The sequence below is a fragment of the Mus musculus genome, chromosome 19 (genome assembly GCF_000001635.26).
Source record: "Mus musculus strain C57BL/6J chromosome 19, GRCm38.p6 C57BL/6J".
Lineage (NCBI taxonomy): Eukaryota > Metazoa > Chordata > Mammalia > Rodentia > Muridae > Mus > Mus musculus.
Window position 1 is genome coordinate 33037596 of NC_000085.6, and position 23177 is coordinate 33060772.

Consider the following 23177-nt stretch of genomic DNA (forward strand, 5'->3'; position numbering starts at 1 on the left):
GAGGTGGCTCAATAGGTAAAACGCTCTCCGTGAAAGCATAAGGGTCCCCAGTGCGCAAGAAAAGCCAGTGTGGTGGGGTGTCTGTAACTCAGCAGTGTGGGGCAGAGTCCAGAGGCTCACTGGTCAGCCAGTGCAGTTGAAACTCCAGGCTCCAGATTCGATGGCAGATCCTGCCTCTAAAAGGAAGATGGAGAGCCAAGGAGAACAAAACCCTGTCTGACCCTCTAGACTCTCCGCACATCTGCATGGATATGCATCTTCACACACAGTGCACGTATACATGATACCCAGGAACTAATGAAGTATTTGTAGACAATTGATATAGATAAGTAAGTAAATGGTCCCCAAATAAAACTAGCTCATTTAGAAAAAATTGAGTTGGCAAAAGCCGGATTCCTTTTCTTCTTTACTATTAAGAATTTTAAAGGTGATATTCTACAGGAATATGTTGACCTGTGATGCCAATGAGTTTTTATCACAGTTTCCTAAGCTTATCTGACTGTAGAGTTTATTTTAGTGAACTACCTAATATCACCTCAGGGAGCTCGAATGAGTCTCACAGTTTTGGGAGTGTGCTTCATGTACTGGGAATCCTGTGCTTAGCCTGCCCAACCTTCCACAAAGCTTTTTTTTGCTGACCTAATTCCTAAGATGTCTCTATTGAAGGAAACCTCTGCTAAGTTTCTTACTGTTTGGGCCTTTCATATTTATATGAAAATGGCCTTTTTCTATATATAGGTTTACTTGAGTAGGTACTTGTTAAGTTTAAGGATGAAATGTAGACAGAAGGATCTTGCTAGAACCCACAGCCCCAGCAGCGCTGACTGACTTGGGGTTAGCGCAGCTGCTCTGTTTCAGCATGGGCAGCTCACGAGTTTCTAGCTCAGCCTCTCCTGGTGACACAGTACTGACTCTATGAAGATGGAGCAATGGTTTGCATCTGGATGTAATGGCTCTGTGGTGCCTAGAATAGATTTTGGGGATGTCTTGGAGTAAAGTAGAAATCTTCCCCCATACGCTTGGTGTGTGAATTGCAGGTAACTCCAGTCTCTTTGGGCTCTTTCAACTCGTTGAGTGCAACAGGGCTGCTAAAGAGGTGAGCCTGCCACTGCAGAGGGGAACTGTGGGAGCTGGGATGGGTAAAGCTAGACCTCCTGGGCATGTAGGTCCATCCCTCACTGAGTCGATGGAAGAACCCCTTAGATTTGTAGGGAGCCAATTAGGGATTAGGGTCTTCTGGGACTGAGGACTTAGGCTAGTTATCTAGTTCTATCTGCAGAGAATTAAAACAACATTCCCATACACATTACCCATATAACCATTCTAACCTTTCTGTTCACCATAGAGGAATGAAATCTCCCCTAGTCGTCTTTCTGAGACTATCCCCACACGCACTATCGTTTAGTTTTCCTCTTTGACTCCCTCAACTCATCATTCATCAGGGCTGCTAAAGAGGTGAGCCTCTTTTAGCAGCAACATTGAAATCACCTTGAATTGACACCAAACTGATATTGAAAGACCAAACTAGAAAATATCACACACACACACACACACACACACACACACACACACACACACTCACACATCCCACTTCAGACCTTCTTTTCGTTCCGTCTGCATTTGCTCTGTCAGGGCATTCAGGGCTCTTAGACTGTATTTAAAGTAGTCTCAAATGCTTTGAGTTCATCTCTTTTTATACCAGGGCTGTTGGGATAGACACGATCTCCTATGGAGGCTCATCTGTTTGGGGGGGGGGGTGTCTGTGCTGATTTCATCTCAGACACATATTAATAAATCTGTACTAAAATAAATTTTGTGACAATGAATTCAACTTCAGTACTATGTTGAAATTTTTGAAGTGTCAAAATTGAAGGTGTATTCATCTCTTCTTGCTATTTGGTTCTCACTGGTCATCGTTAGTCTCTTCTGGGATGTTTGCATTATGAGCATGGCTGATTTTCTTTCCTTAAGCTTCACAAATATGGAATAGTGTAAACATGTCTGAGAATGGCATCCAGGATCCTTCATCCTCAGAGCTCACAGTATCCTTAGGGCATACAGAGAGGCTCGTAAACTGCCTGACTTCCCTTTGAAGTGAAGCAGAATCTATATAAGGATTTCTCAGTCTCTTCATGGTTAACATTTCATGCTAGAGAGTTCTTTGTTGTGGAGAGCTACGCTGGGCACGGAAACGTATAGCCGCGCTGACCATTTAGCGACCCGACCCAGCAGCACTCTTCTTCACTGTCCAACTCACTCTGGAGCTGTGATAACTCAAAGGTCTCCAGACATTGAGAAACATAGCCAAGTCGCTTAGGGTTTAGAAGCGCAGGTCTAGAGGTCAAAGGCGTTTTTCAGTGAGCTCAGGATCTCACGTATCTCTTTACGAACTGAGAGGATATCTGTGCGTTGTCTGGGACTCGCAGCAAAGAAAGGTAGCAGGAAAAGCTTCTGAAAAGTAAAAACAGCTAGTGAACTTCACTCCCAGAGCTGTCAGAAACAAACCAGGAGACATGCCACATAAAGGGTAAAGCAGAGACTGCTGGGGAGGTGATATTCAGTTGTGCAGGGTCCGGGGGAAGGACAAAACTCGGATATGTCTAGGCTATTCTGCAAGGGAACTCATTGTAGGCCTTGAGAACACTGCATTAGACAGGAGGGCTTAATTATGCTAAAGATGTTTATTTTTATATAGCCACAGATACTGTATTAACTAGGACAAAAAAAGGAACCAGGTTTTCTGTAACATAAAGCACTGGATTTTAGCTTAGCTTTCTTTCTTTCTTTCTTTCTTTCTTTCTTTCTTTCTTTCTTTCTTTCTTTCTTTCTTTCTTTCTTTCTCTCTTTCCTTCTTTCAAACTAAACACTAACACAGTCCATATATTCATGGGGGGGGGGGGATATCTTCATAGAGTAGAAGATTGACCAGGCTAACTTGAGTAAATCCATAGGCCTTGTTGGATATGAAAGCAGTGTGGGCCCAGGACATGGATCACCCCTTCTGTAGTGTGCAAGGTGTGTGCTTGCTCGCTTTCCTGACCCAGAAGCTGCTTGTGAGACTTACAAGGAAGACTAAAGAGGAAAGCCAGCTTTGATAAGGCACGATTTGGCAGAAGAACAGAGTAAAGTGCATTGTAATTGCTTCTAAATTAGTTATCTGATTTGGGTCTGTGTGTGTGTTTTTTTTTTTTTTTTTAGAAACAAAGCCCTAAAACTCTTAACCCCTAACTTCCCAGTTACAGTGCAACAGAAACCCCGGAAGCCATCAGTGGCTGGCGGGCACTTTTTGTGGAGAGAATGCGATTTCTTCTCTTCTGTCTGCCTTCCATCACCTGGCAGCAGTGTGCGAAGCATTTCCTGGTCGGAAGGGCTTGCAGTCCAGTCTGGGAAGGCATCTGGATACTGGCCTGTGCACCACAAAAGATTTTCTTATTGCTTGATGAAGTGGGAACAGAAGGGTACCCAGATGCAGCAAAGACCCCTGGAAAGACTTTCTTTCTTTCCTTCTTGGGAACTGCAGAAGCTGGCAGTGTGGAGCTTGTGTGAATGAGGCAGAACTGAAATGATACCAAGGGGATTTCCACTGAGAACCGATAGCCCCGGTTTCCTGTTGGAACTGTGTGTCCTCACTTCAGAAAGCACAGGACAAAGAGGGAGATGAAGGGGAGAAAAATAGGAAGGGAAGAAGTCAAAGTACGGTTATTTGCGGGCAACATGCTTTTGTATGAAAGAGATCCCTCAAACTCGGATCTCAAAGACACTTAAGCAAAGCGACAGAATATGAAGCTAACATATGAGAAGCCTGAAGCCTTCTTACAAACAATAACAAAAGTGCTGAGGAAGAAATCAGGGAAACACTCCTAGGATTCTCTAACAAAATAGACATGATTGTCTAACAAAATAAAAACAAAACCTCGGAATTAACCTAACCAAGAACGTGAGAAACTTCTACAACTAAAACTTTAAAACACCGAAGAAGACACTACACTAGGAGATAAAAGGACCTCCCACGTCCATGGATCAGAAGAATTAAGAATCCTGAAAATGGCTGTATTAGCAAAATCAGTCTGCAAAGGTAAGGATGTTTTCATCAAGATACCTCATAGAAATAGAAACAACAACAACACCCTAACATTCACTAAGGAATCACAAAAGACCCTTGCTAGCCAAAGCAATCCTATGCAGTAAGAATAATACTGGGGCATCATGTATCTAACTTCAGGTTATAGTATAGTTATGATAAAAACCCAGCATGAAATGGCATAAAAACAGATATTATATCAGTGTGATAGAAGAGAGGATCTAGATATAAGCCCACACAAACTTAGTTTTAGAGATGCCAAAAATGTACACTGGGAAAAGATAATCTCACCAACAATGGGTCCTGGCAAACTTAGCTCTCTACAGGTAGAAAACTGAAATCAGGGTTCTTTTGCTGTGTACACAAACCAAGTACAAGAGGATCAGAGACCTTCACCTATGACCTGGCATTCTCATATATGAAAAATAGAGAGAAACCACATGAGAATCAGTGCAGGCCAGGACTGTCTAGATAAGAATGTGGGACTTCATAAAATTAAAAAGCTTCTGCACAGCAAAGAAACAATTATGTGTGTAAAGAGATGGTCTACAAGACAGGAGAAAAATGTTGCCAGCTCGCTGCCTATTAGAGAATTAGTGTTTAGAATATGCAAAGAACTAAAAAGACTAACCAAGAAATCCAGCAACCCAACAAGGCTAATAATATTAGAGGTAGTTCTCCAAAGATGAAATAGGAATGGCCAATAAACCTATGAAAAACTGTTCAAGGTCGGTAGCCATTAGAGAAATGCCAATTAAGACCACGTCGAGATTCCACTCAACCTAAGCAGAGTGGCTGGTGGTCACGAGAAAAACAAAGGACATTCCATGTGACAGAGATGAGGAATGGCAGGAGTCAGCATACACCCCCAGTGGGAAGGTAAACTGGTCCTGTCACTACAAAAACCACCAGAAAAGCAAAACACTTCAAACCTGCTCTAACACCTATGGACAGGATTTTGAAGATTTCTCCAAAGACTACAAGTGGACGTAGCACAAAGAAACTTGCATGCCAGTGTTTACGCAGCACAGTTCACAAACGTGAAGTCAAAAAACTAATCTTGATGCCTGTCGATAGAGGAAAGACTAAAGTGTATACGTGAGTAAGTGTGTGTGTGTGTGTGTGTGTGTGTGTGTGTGTGTGTGTGTGTGATTCTTTTTATAGCCCCAGAGATGAATGAAGTTATGTCATTTGTGGAAAAATAGATACACTGGAAATAATGTACTTTAAGCAAATTAAGTCAGTCTCAGAACATCAAATACTATGTTTTCTGTCTCTTGTGGTCCTATATATATGACAACAATGTAGAAGTGAAACTCTCTAGGGGAACAAGGGTGACTGAGAGGAGGGGGATGGGCGGTGAGAAAGAGGAGTAGGGGGGAATGCTTAAAGCAATTATCCACTTGAATGAAACTGACCTTATATAACCCAGTTTAATAAAATAAAAAAGAAAACAAATACATTCATACCTCCCCAGTAAAAATGACTCCTGTATTGCAATGGCCGAGCCAACACAAGAAGTAACTATAGCTGTATCCAGGAATTCCATGTCTCTGGAGGCCTCTCCTGGCTTTCTGCAATAAAGTCTGGCCCCAGAACCTTCTGATGCTCTATGTTTCTAGAGACTCCCATTTCTCCTTGCTTAGGATGTTCATTCTTGTTGGTCAAGCAGTGAGGTTGGTGTTTGTGTTTATAAATCAGATGTGTACATCAAACATCAAATGGGAACTATGAACTCAAATGCAAAGGAACACAGTTTTTTACAGAGACTCGCCAAATGTTGCTTTTGTAGGTGGTTGAACTTTTGAGACTGAGGCATCTCTTTATAGCCAGGCTTGCCTAATATTTTGGCATCCTACAATTTTGTATACTTTTTAAGGAAAAGGAAGGGGAAAGTGGGAGGGAGGGAGGGCTTGTCTTTCATTATCACAGTTGGAGAAATGAGGAAATGTGGTGTTTTATTCCTAGACAAAGTCCTCTGTAGCAAATCTTTTGACAGTTAGTGGGATTTTAAAGAGCGTCTCTTCCCACTCCACCTGCTTTATGTAACCAACCTTCCACGAGAAAATGTCTTTGGTAGACACAATTATTGGCTTTAGCTTTTTAGTAGTTCCCTCATACACACCCTTTCCATGTGCTATCAGAGTCCTCACAAAAGCAGAGTTCATTCCCTCTGGCCTTTTGCCTTCGTTTGGCCAACAGAGTATGGGTATTGGTGGCCACATGTTAGTTTTACTCTCTGGTTTTATTTTGGTAGTTGTTTCCACTCAGCCAGAGGCCCAGATGACTCTCAGGAGCTCAGAGCACCCAGATGTATAGCTGTAGACACAGACACTCAGTTGGGCCCAGCTCTGATGAACGAATAGACTTTTAGACTTGTGAGAAAGAACAGGTGGCTATTGTTTTAACTCATCAAAGTTTAGAGCCAATTATTTGTTAGGCAGTAATAATGAACTGATACAATGTCCTTGCTCTTGTTGTATCATTAATTTGTATAGTATTTGTTAGCCTATTATGTTTATAGAGATGTGGATGGTTTTTCAAGACTCTTAAGAATGCTATGAGAACTGATTCTGGACATCACCCTCCATAAAGCATGTTGCTATGGAGGCCAGCTCTTCTTTCTAGTTAATGATGACTCTGGGGAATGGTCACACATTCCACTCTCTATGTTTACAGCACGAACTCTGAATGTGAGATTAAAGTTGGGATACAACTTGAGATTAGTCAAGCTTCTGTCAATCACTGTGCAGCCTTGGCCAGGCCACCTAATTTCTCAGGATGTCTATTCCCTCGTATATTGAGGTTGGTGGGAAGGCATTATTAGAGAGAATATACCAAAGACAATGCTTAGCCGTGTTCATTGCCATTCTATTCACAATAGCTAGGAGAGTGAAGCAACCTAAATGCCCTTCAACTGAAGAAGGGGTAAAGAGAATATGCTACATATACATGCTGAAATACTATTCTATTTTAAAGAAAAAAATAAACGCCAGGGCCAAAAAATGGGAATGGGTGGGTAGGGGAGTGGGGGAGGGGAGGGTGTGGGGGACTTTTGGGATAGCATTGGAAATGTAATTGAGGAAAATACGTAATAAAAAAAAAACCACAAAAAAAAAAAAAAGAAAAAGAAAATTTGCCAGTAAATGGATGGAACTAGAAAAGACCATACTGAGTGGGGTAACCTAAATCCAGGAATATAGATGTCAGAAGTTCTCTCTTAGCTGAGGTTCAAATCTTTAGATGGTGGTTTTAATTTGAAGTAATTGCAGAAACAAGGACAGTAAAAAGACATCACAGAGGTGATGAAGGAGGAATAGTGAGTGGAGCAGCAGGGTACACACAACTTGAAGAAGGAAATGGGAAAATGGGGGTGTGTGGTTAATTAGAGAGGAGGAAGGAAATAAATACAGAATAAGGAGGCTAAACTAACAACAAGAATGTCTGTAAAACTCACAAGGAAGTCATATTTTATACCTATATGCCTAAAATTACATGTAATTCATGTCTATGTATAGATATACATATTTACATATAGTCATGAGCCACAGACTATCTTGAATTGTTGGTCAATGTTGTCCAAGGGACTCCCCAAACATTATAGGCTATTGTTGCCTTTGGTAGTCTCCCAGAGGTTGAGGGCAAACCTCTCTCACTGAAGACAGCATGTACTTCCAACACAGGACCCAGGAGTCCAGTCTAGATCTGCCTTCTTCACCGAGGACTAGCTTTCATGGTACAGGAAGGTGCCATGTAAGCTTCCAAGGGAGGTTATCAACCAACAGTCTACTCAGCTATGTTACCTATGAACTACAACAATGACTAGCATGGTACTATATCCCTAAGGGCACAATAGTCATATGCATAGCTTAGTGATAACTAGCAGCTCTTTAATAGAACTTAAGACCAGTTCAATGAGAAAGAAATCATGCCTGGTCCTAGAAATCTATCCAACAACCCAGGACTAGAGAAGTCATAGATCTTGGAGAAGAACCTATACCCACCACTTTACTAAACCCAGATAATGCCTAACTACATTCTAAATTTCCATCCTTAGGCCCACAAGGTCTCATTCCTCATCCATATTTTCTCTCTTTGTAACAAATGGATATCATTACAGAAAACCATGAGAAGGTCAAACTGCAGAAAAGAGATGACCACCTGGTTCTCCTCCCCAACTGAGGCATCCACAATAGAATCCCTAGCCCTAAGGTGCAGGGATCATAGAGGAGGAGTAGGTGGACTGTTTAAAGCTGGAAAATTAGGAAGTTTACTATGAGAGTGTGTCCCCTAGACATTTCAGAGAAGCTTCTCTCTGAAGTTCCATTAATATGACTGCCTAAACTGGAGATGAACAAAGATGACAGCCACGGGCATGCTAATACAGAAGGGAGAAATTACATGGGGCCTCAACTCCAGACAAAGAACTATGGGTAATTAAGAAATGCTGAGAGCAGGAGAAATAACAGTTTTCCTCAGGAAAGAGGGTTCCAACTCATGACCCAATACCAAGTGGCCAGCCCCGAAGTGATTTGTATAAGAGTAAATCCTACAGACTAGACGATTAGTATTTATATTTAGGAATATACATAGTCACACATATTATATCTACATCTAATGAAATAAGTAGAGGCCATAAATTTGAGAGAGTGAGCAATGTAGGGGTTATGTGGGAGAGAGGAAAGGGGGAAAATGATGTAATTATTTTGTAATTTTTAAGAAAAATTTTTAAAAAGCGTTCTGCCCCTACTAAGTCTTAGGTAAACAGAAGCTGGTCTAACTCTGGAAACATGGCTTCCTTCCTATGGTCATCTCTTCCTTACAACCTAATATGGCACCATCGTTGGGTACTTTCTGGGGTTCAACTGCCTAGGTCTAATACCGTGTCCTTCTCCTCTAGTTCTCCTCATTCAGTAAACTTCTTTCACATGGTAGGTGTCAATCAATTAGCTGGCCATCTTGGATAGATGATTCTTTGTACTCAAAACCAGCGGTGACCACAATAATTAGAACATTCATAGTCAGTCGCAGAATGCTTTCTTGGTTCAAATACTTTATACGGGTGATCTCATTTGCAATTCATGGCAAGGTCTTAACCCTCAATGTGATTTTACTTAGAGATAAGGACTTTAGGAGATAATTAAGGAGGTTAAATTAATTCATAAGTGTGTGGTCTGGTCCTAATTCAGTGTGATTGATGGCCTTCCAGGGACTGACTCTCTCTCTCTCTCTCTCTCTCTCTCTCTCTCTCTCTCTCTCTCTCTCTCTCTCCTTGAGATTGCACAGAGGAAGGTCCAGTGAAGGGTATAATGAGGCCCTGGCCTTCTACAAACCAAGGAAATCATGATCACCAGAAAGACATCCTGCATGGAACTTGATCATGGTGGCTCGGCTCCTGGATGGTGAGCAAACAAGCTTCTGTTTAAAGCATCAAGTCTGACATTATGTTAAGGAAACCCAAGCAACTGAGTCACACTATCTGGTTGATATGATCACCAAGTCCTTTACAGGTCAGAAAACTGAGGCTCAGAGATGGCGTAACTGACTGGTGAGCTGCTTCCAGCCAACGTTTCCCTGAGCCTGTATTTTACTGGGGAGTACAAAGCTCTGAAGTATCCTCACTTATTGCAGGCAGCTTTCAGGCTCTGAGCAGTCCATGCATCCTCCAACCTATGGATGACCAGAAGCTGAGAAAGCACTCCTAGCTTTATGTTGGGATTGGGAGAGAGCAAGACTTTAGCCCAGGAATAAAGCTTCCTCAGAGAGCAGCCCAGTGATACAAGGTCAGCCACCTGGACAAAAAGAACCCAAACCATATATGGGTTGTTCCTTTTATGCTTGTGGCAGCAATAAATTCTTTATAGTGTAAGTAGTTCCATTTGATGCATATTTTACCATGCCTCATGCCTGACATAAGGAAAACGTCTCGTTACATAATAAATTTTTTAATATTAATAAAAACATAAGAGGCATTTCTAAAACATTTCTCAGTTTACCTCTCCTTGGTAATGCCAACCTCTCTCCTGCTACTCACCCACTGTTTCTGCCATGGGGCAAATGACACCTCTGCAAAGAGTAGGAAGAAATGATGCATGAGACAACTCTGATATAAAGGCTGGGAAGGCCCAATGTTTCTGTCTCAGTGAAGAGGGAGGCACAGAGGCATGCATACTCTGTCCTTTTATGCCCCTTTCTCCAGTCTCAGGGCAGAACCTCAACTGGCAGGAGAGGGATGAATTCTTGCATGTTAGAAACACTTAGAGCTCTTAAAGAAGATGGAGAATCTTGAGTCTGGTGGGTGGTCTGCCTCCCACAGGGTGGGCATGAGGAGCTGTGGGCCCATAGCATCAGCAGTTTTTCAAACTCAGCATTGTTATAATACACTCTACTTCATAGGGCTTGTCAGCTGCCCTGTGCCTTGTAGGAGGTTAAGTCACATCTCAGGCTGGGACTATCTCCCCACTGTGACAATGAAAGGTGTCTGCAGATAGTCAAATAGCTCTTAGACACAAAGCTGTGCCCCCTTCCTTTGCATGGAACCAGCATCTGGTGAGATGGAGAGCATTTGGCCCAGTGTGGGTCTTCAGTGAATGGCGCATCAGTGAGGAAGGGCTCACTTAGGGCCTTTTGCTTGGCAAACAGAAGATCACAGAATTACAATACGCCATGATGATGGGGAACAGGGGTCTGCAAAGACACAGAGAGCAGAAAGCTGTGGCACTGCAGGGACCCAGATGTCAGGGTAGTCATTGCCAGGCCAGAGGACCCTGAGGAAGGCACAGGGTGTCCTGGCTCTTACGTTTGACTTATACTTCACTTGTGAGACCTGGAGGGGACTATAAATGACCCAAGCAAGATGGGATGAAGCAGAAGAAGCATTCAAGATAAGAAGACAGCATTGAGGAACCACAAGCTGGCCAATCTCAAAGTCTCCCTTTCCCAGTTCCCAGCACAGTAATAAAGTCCTGGGATCATTATACCAGTAACGCACAAAGTAAAAGACTATATTTTCTTTGCACATTGAAAGAAGAATGTGAGCCCCCGTGTCACATAAAAGTAATAAGAATGACAGGTATGTTGGAATTACATGCTTCCAGCATGCTAAGGAGTATACCAGGCTTATGGTATTTAACCTTTCAGGCAGCAGACTCATAGGGTAAATGTTTCCAGTTACAGCCTGCTCCTCACTTATGAGAATCGTTTTATTGGTTCAAGTGATGGCCCTTGTATACAAACCCAGGCAGAGTGACTCCTGTCCCCACATCTCTCATGCCTCTGCCACACTGCCTTCTTACAACGGGGTGCTTTGTGTCTGGGTCCCAAACCTATTCACTTATTCCTTTCGTGGTTCTTGTGGAAAAATCATGCCATTCCATCTCTTGTCTGCCTCCATGTTTAAAGGGCCTTTCCAGCGTTGAATTCCAACTGAGTACCGACTTCTTTTCTCTGGGGAGCTGAAATACTCTCAACAACAGAGAAAGAACTAAAGGGAGCATTTGTTGTAGTAAATTATTCATGGTAAAGAATTTGCTACACTCTGGGCAACAAAGACGCGTTTGTGTGTGGACTCCAAGGGTGGCATCTGGGTCATGCTGGATACCATAAGCAGAGTACCGAACAATGAACTTATCTCTCAGCCCCCTGAAGAGACTGATGGGACAATGCTTTGTAGACTGAGTTACTGACCACTCAGCTTTCCCAGGACCGATGTGTTCTAAAACAGGAAGGACTGGGCATTTTCAGAGATAGAATCAATTACACTAAAATGAGTCTTTTTGTCGTCGTCATTGTTGTTTCTCTGCTGTAGATTTCTCTTTGAAAACAGCTTTTGTTCTGTTTACAGTGTCTTCATTACCATGACCAGCCTTAGGAATCCACTTCTGGTCTGAGTACATGAAACTCAAGTTAGATATCCCAAGTGAGGTCAACTTAAGGCGGCCAAATCCTCAGAATTTCAGGGGAAACCCCCAAAACAACCCAGTATTAAAGAAGTCACAGCATTGATAGATTTAAGGGGCTAGAGAAAAAAAACCCACCTCATCTTCTACATGAAGGGTAGCTATGCCAAATTAAAAATGGCTATGGACTCCTGACACCCTTACTCCAAAGCAGTGGGTTCCTAGTTCTTTGAGTCTGGGTTGGTCTGTGATAGTCTGACCAAAAGAGTTCACGGTGAAAGGGATGAATGCCTGCTCTGTGTCCACGAGCGTGAGCAGCCTCCTTCTGTCTTGATCTAGCTGGACACTGACCTCCATGTGAAATGGTTGACTACCTTCGGGTGGCTGTGCTCTAAGGGAAAGGAGCCATAGCAGCAGGGATTGTATGGTGTGTGTGTGTGTGTTTATGTGTGAGAAAGGGAAAGAGAGGGCAAGGGAGACAGAATTCAGCCACTGTGTAAAGGTAAGGAGGGATTCCCCAGTCTCAGAAGTGGATCCTCCAGACCCAGTTTCTGAGCTGACACCTAAAAGACATGGAGATAAATCACGCAGAGAAATCCTTTCAAAATTCCCAACCTACATTGTGCATTAAACAAGATTGTTGTTTCCAGGTCTGGTTGTTGTGGGACACAATTTCAGGTGCCTTCCCCAAATGCTCTTCATCTTACTTTTTGAGACAGGGGCTCTTGTTGAACCTGGAGCTCACCTTCAGCTAGACTGCCTGTCTCCCACTCCTCAATGCTGAGATTACAGTCCTGTGCAGCACCTAGTTTTTACATCGTACACAGGTCAAACTCATATCCTCATGCTTACATGACAAGAACTTTAGGAGCTGAGACAACTCCCTTAGTCCTCATCTTCAAAATTTAAAAATGTATAGTTTTATCTATTCTTTAAAAAGTTCATACACATGTGCAATCTAACTTGATCTCATATTCACTCCTCTTGACTCCTCTAACTGCCCCCAGGAGTGCACATCCCATCTCACTCCCAACTTTTTGTCCTAGTCTTATATTTATTTACTTATTTATTTACTTATTTATTTTAATTTACTTCGTCAAATGAAGTGCTGCCTGAATTCTCTTGACTATGGGGAACGTGACAATGGCTCCATTCCTAAAGGAAAGTGTCTCACCAGAAGCTCTCAACTGTCAATATTTCCTTAACTAAGGCTGGGTCTTCTAGAATTCTTCCCAAGTCATTGTTAGAAAACTTAACTGGCTACCTGACTAATACAGAAGTGGATGCTCACAGCCATCCATTGGACTGAGCACAGGGTCCCCAATGGAGGAACTAGAGAAAGAACCCAAGGAGCTGAAGGGTTTTGCAGCCCCATAGGAGGATCAACAATATGAACCAACCAGTACCTCCCAGAGCTCCCAGGGACTAAACCTCCAAAACATGGAGGGACCTATGGCTCCAGCCACACATGTAGCAGAGGATTGCCTCGTGGGACATCAATGAGAGGAGAAGCTCTTAGTCCTATGAAGGCTCAATGCCCCAGTGTAGGGGAATGCCAGGACAGGGAAACAGGAGTGGGTGGACTAGTGAGAAGGGGGAGGGGGGATATGATAGGAGGGCTTTTGGAGGGGAAATGGGGAAAGGGGATAGCATTTGAAATGTAAATAAAGAAATTTTCTAATAAAAAAAGAAAACTGGCTTGATCTTACACAGATCTGTGTCAGTAATTTTAGCTGCTGTGAGTGCATATGTACAACAGCCTTATAGTGTCCAGAGGACAGCATCTCACAGCATTCCTCCCCACACTCTGGCTCCTACATGCCTTCTGTCACCTCTTCTGTGATGTTGAGCCTTGAGGTAATGAGCTTGATATAGCTATCCATCTACAGATGAATATTCATCCTGGTCCATTCTCAGTTCTTTGGACAGTCATGTGTCTCTGCATTTATCACTAACCACTGTAATAAAGAGCTTCTCTGACCAGGTCAGAGGCAGCACAAATCTATAGATATAAGCACATTTAGAAGGGAATTTAACCATTTAGAGAATTACCAGTCGGTTCTCCTTTAGGACCCATAGCTTCCCTAGCCATAGGTTTTGGCCGTGTTTATAGTACAAGCATAAATTCCCTCCTATGGAACAGAGCTCACATCCAATCAAGAGAGAGATTGGTTACCTCTCGTAAACAATTGTATATCTGTGGCCCATATCTTCCTTGGCAGGTCAGTCTTGTAGCACATAGGGTCCAGCGCTGGATAAGATATTGTTTTTTTTCCCCCCCACCAGTAACCTGAATAGCACCTTCTAGCATTAGGAAAGCTATTCAGCATGGAGCACTTCCTGACCAGTTTAAGGCTGATTTCTGTGTGCTTTGCAACCAAAGAATATGATGTCACCAGCAATAGGCTTTTACTATTTATTGATGACAGACAACAAAGAGTTTGCTCAACTCGGGTGTCTCTGGGGCCTCTCTGTTATTCTTCAAATTTAAATGAAGATATTTATCCCCTCTACTAAGTTCACAGACTGTGTCTCCATTCTCTCTGGTTGTCTTCTCCCTGAACCTATACCCCATGCAAGGTTTCTTCTCAGAAGACTCAGCTAGGTCCCAGGGCCCAGCACCCTTCCCTTATCTTCCTTCTACCTCAGCCACAGGCAGAATGTATTCAATTTCAAATGTGGTGAGGCAATAATGGATATAGTGATTCAGATTACCAAGTTTCCTTCCTTCAGGATAAGTGCTTGGGTTGTTCCACCAGGACCCAAGAAAGGGTGTATCCCAAGAAAGCAAGACCAAGTTGGGCCAGGCTCTGTATTACCTGACTCACCTGGGCATCTTCGGTCCTCTGTTTCACCTCACACCTGCAAACAGACGTACCCCAGTGCCCTCGGGTTCTTGGCACATACAACTGTGTTCCTGTGGACATGAGTTCTGTGCAGAACTTTTGAATTAAAAGAATGGACTAAGTCACAGGACAGGACAGCTCCACTTGCTCCCTCAGTTTAATTGGTTCTGATGAGGAAAACATTAAGATGCAAGCTTGCTTGTTGAAGAATTCGATAAAGTCATGTCCCAAACATCCATCCCTGTCCTATTCAAGGAAAAACCCATCACCACTCACAGACCAGTCTTCTGAAAGGGGAAAGAAATGAAGAAGATCCATCTGCATAAGTGATGGGAAGATTATGCACAGTGAGAAATTTGGTGAGAAAAATGATCCCAAATGAATAGACAAACAGGGAAAAACTAATGAATTTCAGATTCTAAACCTTTGACTGGAGTACTCCAGAGAGTCCCAGGGCGCTATTGATAAGTAAGGGTCTAAGAGCTCTGTCCTGAACCTACGTCACAGAGCTCGGAGGTGGAAATGGGAATCTTCAGTGGCTGCCACATGCCACTCCACACGTCTCTTGTGTTTGCTGAAGTCTGAGAATGATTGCCCTTGGTTTGCTTACTAATACATTTCGTGACAGTAAGCTCTGACTTACTGTCTTCTTAAAGACACACACAAGGAGGGAGTGTGGGTAGAGAAAGGAGAGAGAGAGAGAGAGAGAGAGAGAGAGAGAGAGAGAGAGAGAGAGAGAAGAAGAAGAAGAAGAAGAAGAAGAAGAAGGAGAAGGAGAAGGAGGAGGAGGAGGAGGAGGAGGAGGAGGAGGAGGAGTTGATGAGCTTCTAATGGGGAGAGCTATGAAGAGAGGGTAATTTAAATCTTTACATGTGGTTTTTAGACCTCAAGAAACCAGTGTACACCCACTTCCCTGCCTTATCTTCTTCTTTTAAAGCTGCTGTTATGCATGACTCGTTTCTCCCCGCCCCCCCCCCACACACACTTTGGGTTTTTGGGCTACAAGGGAAATTCCCAGGTGCAAGCACACTTGGTCTTCTGCCTCAGGAAAGACTCTGATGTGGATCTTTGAAGAGGGAGGAACTTAAATATTAAAGGATCCAGCAGGTGCCAATAAACTTGAGCGAGCAGTCCCAAAGTGGAGTTTGTTTTCAACATAAATACTAACAATGCAGCAATGGTGGGGCAAGGCTCTCCAGTATGTGGGAGTGTTCTGATCAGCTCTGGAGGGATCCCAGGCTGGGAAAGTCAAGCAAATAATGAGAAAGCAGTGAGGGGGGACTTGTGCTGGACCACGTGCCTTTGTCTCCATCCTGATGAGTGGTTTGGGGCTTCCTTTCCATTTAACTCAGCTTCAGGGGCTTCTGCAAGCCTTCTACATTGGAGCTAAAACTTAGAGCTGATGAGAAACCTGGAAAGGCATCAAATAAAAATGGCTCCTTTTATTCCTTAGTCACTCAGTAGCCTATGCTCTCCCTTCTTTTTCCAAAACTTATTTATTTTATGAGCATTTTGCCTGCATGTATGTGTGCAAAGCCACATGTGTTTGGGTGACTTCCAAGGTCAGAAGGTCTTGAGTCCCCTGGAACCAGGCTTATAGATGGTTGTGAATCACTATTTGGGCGCTGAGAACTGAACTTGGGTCCTCTGCAAGAGGAACAAGTGCTCTTAACCACTGAGCCATCTCTTCAGTCCCCTTCTTCCCATTCTTTAATATTTAGTGCAAATGCCAGAAGCTCCAGGAAGCACATGTCATGTTCCAGCTATTAAATCATACTATTATGGTAATTATAATTAACATTACAATTACATAATCTATAGGGATGTACAAATAGATAACATACTAGTTTCAAAACCCTAGTGACCTCAAACTTTAGGACATATGCTACTATTATCTAGATAAAACAATTCTAGCTGGACAATAATGGCAGCCACAATAATAATGCCTATGTCTTACTGAGCACTTACCAGGCATTATGTTTAGCCTTCCAAAGTGCTATTTAATGCTCACTGCCATTGGGAAGGCATATGCCCTCTATTGGCTTATGAGGAAGTGAAGTCTCACCAAGCCAGTACCTGGAAAGATAGCAACCCCTTTCCCCCTTTAGCAAGTCACTTCTTGTATGCTGGGATCCAGAACTTTGCCGAGTACAACTATGTGTTCTGTCTTTTAAAAAAAGTCAGTTTTTTACATATGTAATGTGCATGCGTACATGTTTGGCACCTGTGTGTGCACATACGTTGGGACCTGTTTGTGTAGGAGTGTTGAAGACAGTTGGTTGACACCGAGCGTCTTCTCCAACCACTCTTTACTTCATTTCCTGAAGCAAGGTCTCTCATTGGACCCAGAGATTGCCAATTTGCCTGGTCCAGCTAGCCTCTTGCCACAGAGACAGCTTCTGTCTCCCGTGAACTGCCACTGAAGATGGGCTAGGAGTCCCACAGGGCTTTTGGGTGGGATTCTTTCCTCAGGCTTGCATGGGAAATGCTTTATCTACTAAGCCACCCTGCAGTGTTCTGCCTTTAAACAAAGAAACAAGAAAACAAACAAATAAAACCATCAATGAATGGCGAGTTGGAGTTATTGATGGAAGCCTCAGAACGCAGATCTCTGTTCCTTGAACAGGGAGACAAATGTCATGTAGATGTTCATAGAAACAGTCAGTCTACCTCATTCCTGACAGTGACAGTCGTATTCTCCACACTCTCTGCTGTCCAGGAGACAGGCTGCTTCTTTCCAATTGTTTCCTATGGGAGTAAAAGATAATTCATGAAAGTTTAATGCTTGTTTTATCTGCTAAGGACCAAGACAATTAGTAGCAGGACATTTGCAAGCGTTAAACATATTCTAGGTGCAGTAAGAGAGTAAAGGCTATTGAGTGCTCATCAGAGGCCAAGCACTGTACTGAGGGCTTTTTATTTTTTCAGGGAGCAGGGATCTTTTAACCCCTATCATAGTCCTGGGTGCCAGGTATTATCTTCTCCCTTTGTGTTAAAATGGAATGATTTGCTCAACGTCACCCAGCTAGTGAGTAACGGGGTTTGGATTTGAAATCTAGTTGACTTCCATCTGTGCCCTTCAGGGTTTTATTATATTTTGATAAATCAAATTAATGATTTTCTCTCCTTTTTTTCCCTTTTCCTTCTAAAAACATTTGCTTAGTATTTGTTGTATCACAAACATGTGGCAGGTGAATAATGCCCCGGTGGACAACTGAGACGTGCTTGTTTTCCCTAGTATTAAGGGCCAGAAATGAAATTATGAAGTTATAATACAACATGGCATTGGCGATTCAGATGGAGCATATAGGCTGTAAGGATAAATGAATGAGAATTTAGGCTCCTTAATACTGGGAGAACCATGAGTATGACTGGTCTCTCGCTGCAATCCGCTGAGCAATATGCAGTTGACAGTGCTGAGTCCTGGAGAAGACAGAAGATTTGCTAAGGGCACATAGGTGATATGGGGTGGGTCTTCTATTTAACTCTTGTGCATGAAACCCAAGGCTTGTGCTTTTGTTATTAAACCAAGTCACCCTGGGCTAACCCAAAAGTAAACCAAAATGGAGTGGCTGATCTTCTCTTAGGAGGGCAGTATTTTTAATTACTAAAATGTGATGTATATATGTATGTATATATGTATATATGATGTATATATATATGAATTTGTTTATTAACCAAATTGTCAGCTATCCACATACTTTAGGAAACAAATAAGGTCACTAGTTCTCATCCGTGAGTGTGCCTTTATAGAGGTGCATTCGTATCTTTCAAGGGTGGACTCACATCTCAGATATTCCACTGCTAGAAGTTAGGAGCAGTTAGGCCTTGCCGATTCCCCAGTCCGCTCCCCATCCCCCACTCTAGAACATAAAAATGAGTATGATAGCCTGCGGTGGTTTCACTGGAGGATGGGCTCTTCTTGCTCTGCTTCAGTAATGCCACACGTGCTCTGGAAGAGAAGATTAAGGAGGTTTTGAAGCAATCTTCTTTTAAGTAGGAAGTGGAAAGCTTCATTTCTCCGGCAATTCTACTTCCTGGAGGTCAGAGTAGCGTTTGAAGCCTCGTTGCAACATCAGCAGGTGAAGGAGATTACAGTTAACTTAATGCTCCGGGACTGAAACCGATCTCTCAGCTGTCGTAGAGGAGAAGAGAGTGTGGTTTCAGAGCACTGAGCCTGGCAATGTCATCGAGCCTGCTAGCCTTCTGAAGGTCAACACTGCAAGGGGGCAGCCAAGATTTCCCTGCTGTTTCTATGAAGTCCGATTCTCCCTTGACTGGGAACTTCAAGCTGATCACCTGAGTTTCTGTAGTACCCTCTGGATAAATCATGCATTGCCAGCGGTTGTTTGAACTTAACCGGGGTTGGGTAATATTTTTAAAAGTGTGCCTGCGAACCGCGTTTGAATGCGAGGCAACTAATTCCTTGTGTCATGTCAGAAGCACTCAGAACACACTCAGTTTGTTGAACAGACTGCACAAGACTGTTCTTAACATTTGCCCAGGGCCAGAGTTTTATCTTTCAGTGTATGAAAATGCTATTAGCAGAAGAGTATTCAATCAGTGGCTGTTTTTGAAACTGTGTTTTGAATTTTACTTTACACTGAAAAATAAAGATCCACATTTGGCACCGACAAGCAGCACCTGGATATAAAATTGAACATGAAAGTCTAAAGTCTAGCCGTCTACTGTCCCTTTCCCTAAATCCATGCACTCACAGTCCCTGTTACAGTTGTGGACTACTGAGGTAGAATGGTCATTCATATTGTTTAAGTATATAATTTTCTTTTTTAATTACATATATTTGTGTGTGTGTGTGTGTGTGTGTGTGTGTGTCTGTGTCTCCTGGGATGACTTGTGAGAGTCACATCTCTCCTTCTACCACATGGCTCTCAGGAATGAACTACTGTTGTAGTTCCTGACGGCTTGGTGGCAAACAGTCACTGAGACATCTTGCTCGGCTGTTGATGTGATTTTTCATGCAATTAAGCATGTCCAAGCTCAGGAGAAGCAAGTCATTATTTCTTCTTCTTCTTCTTCTTCTTCTTCTTCTTCTTCTTCTTCTTCTTCTTCTTCTTCTTCTTCTTCTTCTTTTTCCAACACTCAGTATAAGTTTTCAGATAAGCCAGCAATTTAAAGAATGTCTGCTATCTTCTGTGGAGGAAAAAGATGACCATGAAGAAAATAGCCAAAGATTTTGCACGTGCATGATAAAACAAAACAAAACAAAAACAAACCAAACCAATACGGAGAAAGGTCACCAAGGTCTTTGCTGTTCTTGCCTGATACTCAGTTGGGAACATGAAAGATCTGACAGGTAAGTAGTGCTTCGCAGGCTACATGAAGCTCTATAGCTGTGTTTAGTTTAGCTTATGCAATATTTTCATTAAATTTAAATTTATTTCTGTCACTATGAAGCTGCAATATCAGCTAAAAGAAATCAGGAGGAAAGTTTTATCTTTATGATCTTGGGATACACAAAGAAGTCTAAAGTGGACAGTGAAAATCATGACCTAAAAGGGTACGTTCCATGCCAGGAAGACTACACACATACACTACAAGTACAGATTAATTTATATTTTGTAAAGCATTCCCTTATCATGCTGAAGGTTGGACTGAGGGCCTTGCATGTGCTAGGCCAGCAGTCTCCCACTAATTATAATCTCCAGGTAAAACATACTTTTGAAAATATTGCTTAAAGAATGAAAAGCCACATCATAGAGTAGGGGTGAGGTAGCTGAAACCCCATGTATCTGACCATGTTAGAAGCTGGGAATATAGCTCAGTAAAGTGCTTGTTATGCAAACATGAAGCCTTAAATTTAGATCTTCACTATACATATAAATTCAGAACTCGATGGCACACATCTGTAATCCTATCACTAGAGGGTGGGGCGTGGAGACAGCAGCATTTTATGGGCTTGCTGGACAGACATTCTCACTAAATCCAGGTTCAGTGAGAGACCCTGTCACAAGAAAATAAGATGGAACGTGATAGAGGGAGACACTTTCCTGATTTAGACCTTTGGCCTCTACAGGAATATACAAATATGTGCACATATGCCTGCACACATATGTGCATACACATATACCACACAGCACAAACCTCAGTAATAAAAATGAACAACTCAAGAAAAAGAGCAGAAGATTTAAGTAAACATTTCACTCATGCAGACATACAAACGGATAGAGACAGACAACTGAATTGATCACGAGGCGATATGCATTAAAAACACAATTGAGGAACCACTATTCAGCTATCCACATGATTGCAGCTCCTAAAACTGCCCAACCCAAGTGTTACCAAGTACGTAGAACAAACAGAACACTCATATGCTGGTTCTGAGAAGGCAAAATGGCACACAACTTGGGCATAGTTTGTCAGCTTTCTAAAAGATTTTATGTGCAGGTATTATCGTATGATGCAACACCATTCATAAGTATTTACTTAAAAGAGACTAAGTATATATCCAAAGACATTGCAGTCAAACTTTATAGCAACAGCTTTAGTTACCCAAAACTAGAAAGGATACAAATGTACTGTACCAGAAGGTTAGATATACAAACTGTAGTGCATATATACAAGAGAATAATTCTTAACTATAAGAAAGGAGAAAAACTATTGATGTAAATAATAGCATGAGTGAACCTTAGAGTGGAAATGATGGGATTTGAAGAAACTTGAAGGAAGCCTTGGGAATTATAGGCATATTGATTACTACATTCATAGTGCTGGCTAGTTTTTACATGTGAAATCTACCAAGTAGACATTTAAAATATTTGTAATCTATTGAATTCCAATTTTATCCCAATAAGGCTATTAAAATAGATCATATCAAATATTGGGGAAATGGTTTTTTTGTTGAAAAACAAGCAGATGTAAATTTATTATTTTCTTGCACATCAGTAACAAACTGGATCTGGGAGGCCACTGTTCTCTTTAGCCAAGACAGCCCCCTTCTGTGAACCGTTGTCATCAGCTAACTTGTCCATTAGTTAAGGCGACCCACGTAACCCTTGTAAGCATTTGGCTTACTAGCCAAGCCTCCTGCAAATATTTCAGTCTTCAAATCTTCCCCTTGCTTCCTAGAGTAAGTTATCTTTTGATAGCTTTTCTAAGCTTAAACCTGGTATCAATGACCACCAGAGAAAAGCCAATTGGGGAACTTGAAGGGGAAAATATTTCTTTTGGCTCCCAACTAGCAATCTGAGACAGTTGTTCCCCTGGCCTGCCTGGGAAGCCGATTGTAACTCTTCAGTTCAGGGTAACTGGTCAGCATTAGTCAAAGGAATGCTTTATAAAAGAAGAAAATTGATGACGCTTATAGAATTTGCCATGGCTGAAGATCACAGGGCTCAAAAATTAAGAAGTTCACTCTCCACATGACACTCAGTTCTGAGTAGAGGTTTTCTTTATTCTAGAACTCCATTTGGCAGGATTCTGACCCATGGCCCACTGTTACTGCTTTTAGAATACTTTTTTTTTTTTTTTTTAAATCAGGGCCTTTGAAAAATTTCTTTGAATTCATTAGAGATTGGCAAAAGAAGAGCGTGAATTTGAGGCCGATATAGGAGACAATTCTAATAACCCTTCCAGCTACCCTGGGCAACTATCGAATCTTTGCCTTCTGTTTTGGTACAGTTGCCTAAGAGGACATGGAGGTTCATCCTGGAGAGGGTCATTTTGTCTTCTCAGACTGACACAAGCCATTCTTCCACAGATTAAAGTGTATCATGTGACTCAAGTGCCTACCATCCTGGTATACTTCTGTAGTAATTTACCTTTTTTCTGTGGCTGTGGTGAAATTTCCTGACAGAGACCAGATGAGTTTGTTAACTCTGGCCTATCATTTCAGAGGGTCCAGCCCATGGTCAACTGTCTGCTCTTGAGTAGGGCATTATGGCAAAAGTGGCATCATGTGGTAGCAAGAGCTGATCCCTTTGGAGCAGGAAATGGTCAGAGATAATATACCTTCAAGGACTTACCCTAGCAAATGACTTCCTCCTGTATAACTCTAGCTCCTAAAGTTTCCAGAGCCCCCTAAAATAGGGCCAAGTATATAAAGAGAGAGCCAATAGGCGATATTGCATAGTCAAACCACAGTAGCTTCCCAAAACAATGCAGGAGAATTCTTTAATCTTTTCTCAAGGGACCCAGATCTTAACTCACTTTTGTTTTCTCCTTCTGCAATGACCTGAACACCTACCCTTGTGTTCACATATTCTAGCTTTCCTTTCTTCTGAACCCTGGGAATAGAACCCAGGGCCCCATTCAGTTACTAGGCAAGCACTGCCACTGAGCGATAGCCCTAATCCTGGACTTTCCTTTATAAGAGCTGGCTTGACAAGTTGG

The 23177-nt window shown here is 42.3% G+C and overlaps 1 long non-coding RNA gene across 2 annotated transcripts in view; it reads right to left on the reverse strand.

Annotated features, from left to right (window-relative positions):
• Window positions 1–1875: 1875 nt before the first annotated feature.
• Window positions 1876–23177, reverse strand: part of Gm41835 — a 35530-nt gene continuing 14228 nt past the window's right edge. The window contains exons 3-5 of one of the 2 annotated variants that reach the window (XR_877819.2): window positions 18612–19979; window positions 17496–17573; window positions 1876–2451 (exon numbers count right to left, since the gene is read on the reverse strand). This is a non-coding gene — a long non-coding RNA (predicted gene, 41835). Of the gene's footprint in view, window positions 2452–17071; window positions 17574–18611; window positions 19980–23177 lie in introns of those variants that run through there. The other variant, XR_877817.3, reaches the window with a different exon arrangement.